The 7,822-nt window shown below is 34.4% G+C and overlaps 1 long non-coding RNA gene across 1 annotated transcript; it reads left to right on the top strand.

Annotated features, from left to right (window-relative positions):
• The first annotated feature begins 4,362 nt into the window (after window positions 1-4,362).
• LOC107851965 lies at window positions 4,363-6,333 on the top strand. Its single transcript, XR_001669235.2, has 2 exons — window positions 4,363-4,696; window positions 5,891-6,333. It is a non-coding gene; the product is annotated as an uncharacterized LOC107851965 (long non-coding RNA).
• The last annotated feature ends 1,489 nt before the right edge of the window (window positions 6,334-7,822 follow it).

Below are 7,822 nucleotides of genomic sequence, written 5' to 3'. Positions count from 1 at the left end.
CTTCCACAAATTAGTTGTAACAACCTAACGTAACTGCTGATGACATGGCACAACCTCAAGTTAACTATCTGCAATATCTTTGTTATACTCTCTAATATCTAATAGATTTGAACTTGGAATCTCGAGATGATTTTTTGACCCCTAATTACCGAGTCAATCTCTAGTCTTGTGCTCAGGGGGATTCAAGATGATCTATACGTATACGTAAACAAGTAAAAAAATATCTTATATATAATAGTATTTGCCGATGGGGTTTCAGGTGAACACCCTCGGGCCACCCTAGCCCATTGAGTGATCTACCTCGGGCTATTGACATCATACTCTCTACTGAAACATAATCTGTAAATAACTAAGTTTCACATACTAATTACGATCCACACAGATACAGTTGTTTGAATAACCATAATGTTCGGGCCAGCTTAAGCACGTAACATTTCAAGAAAAAGAATACTACTACTTCCAATTACTCTACACCAGAAAGTTGAATTTTATGACATACTAAGCAAATAATTTTGGAGAGATCATACTTTCTGTATAAACAAATCCATCCTGAATACGTTCCGAAACAGATTGAGGCCATAAGCGCGATGATTCTTTCGATGTCTTAAGTACAGAACTACATTTCAAATCTCTGCAACGGAGTAACACTTCACCATCTGAAAATTTGTATTTCGGTATTGAATAAAGATCGGTACCTTGTATAGTAAACAATCGATTCCAAGATTCCTTGACATCGTAGTCTTTCAGTATCCATAACTTGAATGTGTGGAGCCCTCGACGAATATGTGTTGAATATACACAAAGCATTCCTCCCAATGCCAAAACACCATTTATGCATTCCAAGGATTGTTTGACAACCAAGGACATTCCTTCTGGCAACGGTATCTCTCTGTACACCTCATTTGAAATACTAAATGAAATCAACATTTTTTCCAGTGACGAATCAAGCCAATGAAACGCGCCATGTACAAATGCCAGAGAATCTTTGGTATCAGACAACACAGGGAAAACACCAGCAGGATGTTTATCAATTTTTCTCCAGGAACCACTTTTCAGCGCGAGAATTTCACAATGTGCTGCGTCGTCAATCTTAAGGATCTTATAGTCGTCACTAGTCGAGTCATATCCCAGTCCGCAAGAATAATCTTTTGTAAGTGAAAACTCTGTACGAGGAAGTACTATTGATTCGCTCGTGGAGGGGTTCCATAGCAAAAGTATGGCTCGTGCGTAATGAGGATAATCATGTAACTTGATCAGAGCCAACCCATCGTAACAACAGTACATTCTGAACCTCCATGGTCTCGGGTTAGAAGGCCAATCAAGTTTTCGTACATCCTCAGCCAGTTGAACCAAAGATAAAGAAACCGATGATAAAGAAGAACAATGCAAGGGAAACTCGCCATGAAGAACAAGAATTTTTTATGAATGTTCATTATTCTTGGAGCGATTGAGATGCTTTAATGTAAAGTAAGGCTCGGATATCAATGTCATCCAACACTTCGAAACACATTTGAATCGTAAAAGAGACAGTATCGGTAGCCTGCTGAGAATATCCATAAGTATTTCTTCTTGCAAGTGAACTTCCTTCGTTCCATCAACATCCATCTTCTTTGAATACTTCACAACTCTCGTCCCTGCAATTCAAAAATTTTGGTTAGCGGTATGCATCTAGTCGTGAAGCCAGGATTTTCAGCAAGGGAACTCAAAATCTAAAGAACTAAACATACAAAGAAACTAGGGAAAAGGCTCAAATATGCCACTGAACTATCAGAAATGGTTCATTTATGTCATTCGTTAAAAGTTTGGCTCATTTATGCCATCGCCGTTACAAAATCGGCTCATCCATGCCATTAATTTTTAACAGTTGGTTTTTAAAAACAGCCTTGCCACATGACAGCTTATTAGAGCGCCACGTCATTTAAAAAAATTATTTTTTTAAATTTTTTTTAAATTTTTTTTTGATCCATTAAAAAGAATTCACACAACTTTTTGATCCATTGAAAATTAATTTGATCTATGCTTTTAAAATTTGATTAATTTTTCATGAATATATTCTTAAAACATTTTTTTGTCATTTTTGAAATATTAAGATTGTTTTCATATTTTACCTTTAATATTAATTATTTTTTTCTTCAAATTAATTTCAAATACATTAGTAAACAAATATGCTTTAAATTTATTGTTTTGTTATTGAGATCTGATCTAGTATTTACTCTAAAGGTTTCTCTAGTACTTTTGTTATTTATAGTTGGCAAAGTGGTCTGCTATAACTTCTAATTTAATGAAAATCTTTTAATATTTTTTATATTACTTATTGCGGAGTTTCCTAGATTCATAAAATCTTTCATACTTTGCTTTTATTATATTTTGATTTAATTTATCCCCATTATTGTAATTCTATCGAGTGTACATATAACGTTTCCCCTATATTGTTTATTTGATTTTAGAACAACAATTATTATAACTTTTACTTAAATGAAAATCTCTTAGTATGTATTCATGTTATATTTTAAATTTTTAGGACTCAAAATCGATCTGATCTAATATTCAATTTCAACTTTCAAACACTCATATTCAATTTTAATTAGTACAATTTATTTTGAATCTAAATTTTATCATAATGATTACATATCTCAATAGATATTTCGTTTTTCTATAAAAATATAGGGAAAAAAAGTGCAAATTGTTCTATCTTGTGTTTCTCCAAAAGTGCAAATTTTGTGCTCTAGCAAATTTTCAGTTTTACTATTGTAGGAAAAAGTCACTCAGTGAATATGTGGATTACATACTTAGAGAATATGAGTTTCTGTTAGATTCATTTTTCATACTTTCTGTTAAATAAACAATCATTAAAATATTTGATGGTGAGGGAAAACGCTCAATATTGACAAACTAATTTGAAGAAACTAATCGTTAAAAAAGAAAACAATTTTTCTTTTTTTACTATTGTATTTGAATTAATTTGAAGAAAAAAATAATTAATATTAAAAGTAAAATATGAAAACAATCTTAATATGTCAAAAATGACAAAAAACGAATCGAACGAGAATGTTTTAAGAATATATTCATGAAAAATTAATCAAATTGTAAAAGCATAGATCAAACAAATTTTCAATGGATCAAAAAGTTGCGTGGATTCTTTTTAATGGATTAAAAAAAATTTAATTTTTTTTAAAAAAAATTTAAAAAAAAGTTAATTTTTTTTAAAATGACGTGGCGCTCTAATAAGCTGCCATGTGGCAAGGCTGTTTTAAAAAACTAGCTGTTAAAAATTAATGGCATGGATGAGCCAGTTTTGTAACAGCGATGGCATAAATGAGCCCAACTTTTAACGGATGACATAAATGAGCCATTTCTGATAGTTCAGTGGCATATTTGAGCCTTTTCCCAAGAAACTAAGCGGACTGAACGTCTACATATATAAAGGGCAGCCCGGTAAGCTCCGGCTATGGGCAGGGTCGGGCCACACAACAAGGGTGTACTGTACGCAGCCTTACCTTGCATTTTTGTCAGAGGCCGTTTCCAAGGCTTGAATCAGTGACCTCCTGGTCACATGATGACAACTTTACTAGTTACTCCAAGGCTCTCCTTCTCAACATCTTAAGATATATAAGTGTAAATTTTGAGATCTCCGTAGCCCCGCCCGTGGGTCCATCTATCTAAGTCTTGGTATACAGAGTTTAAGTTAGTTGAAGAGTCAACATCCATATGCTTTGTTATCTTTGAATGCTTCACAACTCTCCTCTCTGCAATTCAAATTTATTGTGAAGCTAGGATTTTCGTCAAGAAAATTCAAAATATAAAGAAAGTAAACATACAAAGACGTCAGATTCAACATCTACCATATATATTGTAACACCCCGACTTTCGGGATAGAATTTAGACCATCACTCCTACGCATATAGACCCGAACTGAACTATTCCTTGTTAATATATATGTGGCGATCACTCCTATTAAAACGCCCCATAAATTTCTTGACTCGATTTTCATCTAGTGTCATGTTTAAGGGTCTAACAACTAGAATATTTTTTTTTCTAAGTGTAATGAGGACTTAGAGTCATTTTAGCTGGCAACCTTCGGGATACAACTTTTCAACCTTCCCGACATCCGTTTTTAGATTTTAAAGTTGCGTTACGATTGGGAAATCTCATAGTACATCTAGGATAAGTTTTGGAATTTTTCGGAACGCATAAGGCTGCGTTTGGATTTCAAAACAGTAGCAAAACGCATAGCCTATTGCCCAGTTTTCAGCATTTCAGGGTCAACTTCAAACGATCATAATTCTCTGAATATAATGAAATGGGTGGACTTTTATATATCAAATGAAAGGTATTTGAGTCTTCTTTTCAAAAAAACTGATTTAGTCCAAATCCAACATCGGAGTAAAACATTATGCCCGATTTACTTCAGCATATCAGCCTGTCAACTGGCAGAAATTCCTGCGACATTTGTGATTTCTTTAGGGGTATTTTGGTCTTTTCCTCACCCTAGAACCTAACCCTCACGAGTTTAAATCTACCCTAAGCTGTATAATACATATTATATCAGTTTTCAACATACCAAATCCTCTCCACTCTCAAGAAACATGATCAAATTAGGGTCTTCATCAAAGATCAAGAATTGAAGCTCTAGGTCCAAGAATTCCAAGAAATCAATTAAGATTCAGGTTCCATTCTTCTAACTACAAAATCTAAGGTACGTGGGGTTTTCCTAAAACTACATGGGCATGGTTAAATTTTTTTAATTATGAATAAGTGTTTAGAAATCATTATCTTACAAAGGGGTTTTGGATTTACTATTCTATTCCGGTATTATGAAAACTTATTGATGATAAAGTTTTGGTCTTGAGGCCTTTGCCCCAAATCTGATTTATAACCATGTTTAAGTAGATATATGTAAGAGTTTGATGAGTTTGAATTATGTACTGAGAGCATGAACTATTTAAAATCTCTCTTTTATTTACAAGTTTCTTAACTTCGTAAGATATGATGTGTTCGAAATATGATATTGGAAACATGATTTAATATAAAAGCCTTGACTTTGTTTATGACTTGATTATGATTTTTGAGTTGAAGAAAGAGGGTGGTTTTACATGTTGGTAAGTGCTAAAAATATATATATCTATGAAAAGAATTTCATGGGTTGTTGAAATTTATGACCACTACATGCTTGTTGAAATATTGAAAGGAATGATTTTTGCATAATTTGATAAATGTATTGAAGAATGAATCTTCTTGAACTATTTGAAATATGGTGGTCTGAACTTTATGTTTTGAAAGAGAAGACCGTGATATGATATTTTTATGGCGTAGAAACATGACTTGTAAGTCTTGGTATGATGATACCAAATCAGATAAGGCCATGATAAAACTCAGAAAAGAATACAGATTTCATTTTAGATTTCAGATTTCGAATTCAGAAAGATGCATGTTTATAATGGGTTAAAACTGGGCACTAAGAGAGTTAGGTGGTTACCCGAAGAAGGCACGAGTCATATGATTCATTGCCCGAAACCGTGTTTTGCCGATACGGGTATATTATTATACGCTGGCCTAGTGCCCTGGGGCGTATCGGATTCAGATACTTCAACCCTTGCGGCAAACTTGGGTTTGGGGCTTGGCCGTCGAGTTAATGACGGATCCCATATTTCTATGGGAAACTTTCAGATATGTAGGGTGTACCACCTAGCTCAAAAGTAATACAAAGAATGAAATTGCATTGACAAGATTGTTTTAAGATCTTTCGACATGGCCCATGTATTTTAAACTATTTCATGCATAATGTTTTTATGACTTGCTCTCATCAATGTTATATATGTATAAATTCATTATTTTGGATTGCTCTGCGTACCAGTACAATTGTATTGACCCCCCTCCCCCTACCTTCCAGGTTCTGAGGCACAGTCTAGGGGTCCCGATAAGCAGTAAAATTCTCAGACAGAGGTGCAAAGTCCAGTTGGTGAGCCTTCTATATTTCAGAAGGCCTATTCACTTTCAGACATTTATCACGAGATTGGTTTTGGTCTACTGGGGCCTTGTCCCAGAATTCAGATAGTTGTTATTTGATCATGTAATAGAGATTTTTGCAGACAATTTTCAGATGTTGTTAGATGGTTTTGGGTTTCATTTTCCATTGTTGAATGTATATCAGACTTCTGACCATGATTCCGTTTCGTTATACTTTTCCGCATTTTTCTTAAATTGTGTATGAATGGTGTATATGATTGCAAGTTAGAAGGGCTCTCGGATCTTTATGGTTCGGAATCCCCGTCACGGACGGGCCCTAGGTTCGGGTCGTGACATATACATATATAAAAACAATTGACCTTCTTTATATAGTACGATTTTCAGCTCCGCCATCTAAGTCTTGCATGGACGGAGGGCGAAGGGCGGTCTGGTGCGTATCCTTTTGTCATTTGCATGCACAAAATTTTTCTCTATTTGCTTTGATTTAAATGCTTAGAATTTCTCCTATTAAAGATTTTTAATCTTTTCCTACTTTTTAATATGATAAGGTATTTTCTTCTTTCTTTTTTATTTTCCCACTTTTGGTATGATAAGGTATTAATTAAACTTGGTTGTTCAAATATATAAAAAGATCAAAATCGGGATTGCTTAATTATTATATTTAATTAAACAAAAAAAATGTTTAAATCAAATTTTAAAAAATGGATTAACGTTTAAAAATAGTAAAATACTATTACATGAATTATGACAATGTAAAATAAAAAATTGAGGATCTTTCATGTGTTCGAACCTGTGTATCCATAAGGAATTTATTCTCATCATTGTACTCGATGTTTTGAATTACTTTCTCTAAGGATAAAACAGATATACTTGTCGCAAGCGTAGCGGTACCTCAAACACCTACGACTGGTCGCACTCAAGGGCAGCGACGATGGGGTAAAAAAATATCTTATATATAATTGTATTTGTCGATGGGGTTTCAGTTGAACTGTTAGGATCGATTTGTGTACACACACTAGGTCGACGGAGAGGATGAAGAATACGAGAGAGAAAGTTCGTAAGGAGAGAGAGAGAGATACGTAAGAATGAATTTCGTGGTAACACCCGTTAGTAAACTCCACGGCGGATGGGCTATTTATATTGATGATTCAGTACAATTACACAGGGAAATGAGAATAAAAGGTACAGTACATCACATATTAATCAGGCTCCACAACCCAACATGAACACCCTCGGGCCACCCTAGCCCATTGAGATTGAGTGATCTACCTCGGGCTATTGTCATCATACGCTCTACTGAAACATAATCCGTAAATCACCAAGTTTTACATACTAATATACATCCCCACGGATCTTAAACAGTTGTTTGAATAACCGTTATGTTCGGGCCAACTTAAGCACGTAACATTACAATGAAAAAGAAGTCTCAATCGTACACGAGTAAATACTAAGAAAGTAATTTTGGAGAGATCAAACTTTCTGTATAAACAAATCCGTCCTGAATACGTTCTGAAACAGAAAGAGGCCATAAGACACATGATTCTTTCGATGTCTTAAATACAGAACCACATTTCAAATCTCTGCAACGGAGTAACACTTCACCATCTGAAAACTTGTATTTCGGTATTGAATAAAGATTGGTACCTTGTATAGTAACCAATCGATTCCAGGATTCCTTGACATCGTAGTCTTTCAGTATCCGTAACTTGAATGTGTGGAGCCCTCGACGAATATGATTCGAATATACACAAAGCATTCCTTCCAATGCCGAAACACCATTTATGCATTCTAAGGACATTCCTTCTGGCAACGGTATCTCTCCGTACACCTCATTTGAAATACTAAATGAAATCAA

The sequence above is a fragment of the Capsicum annuum genome, chromosome 12, assembly GCF_002878395.1.
Source record: "Capsicum annuum cultivar UCD-10X-F1 chromosome 12, UCD10Xv1.1, whole genome shotgun sequence".
In the NCBI taxonomy this organism is placed as follows: Eukaryota; Viridiplantae; Streptophyta; class Magnoliopsida; order Solanales; family Solanaceae; genus Capsicum; species Capsicum annuum.
This window is presented reverse-complemented; position numbering and strand designations above follow the sequence as displayed.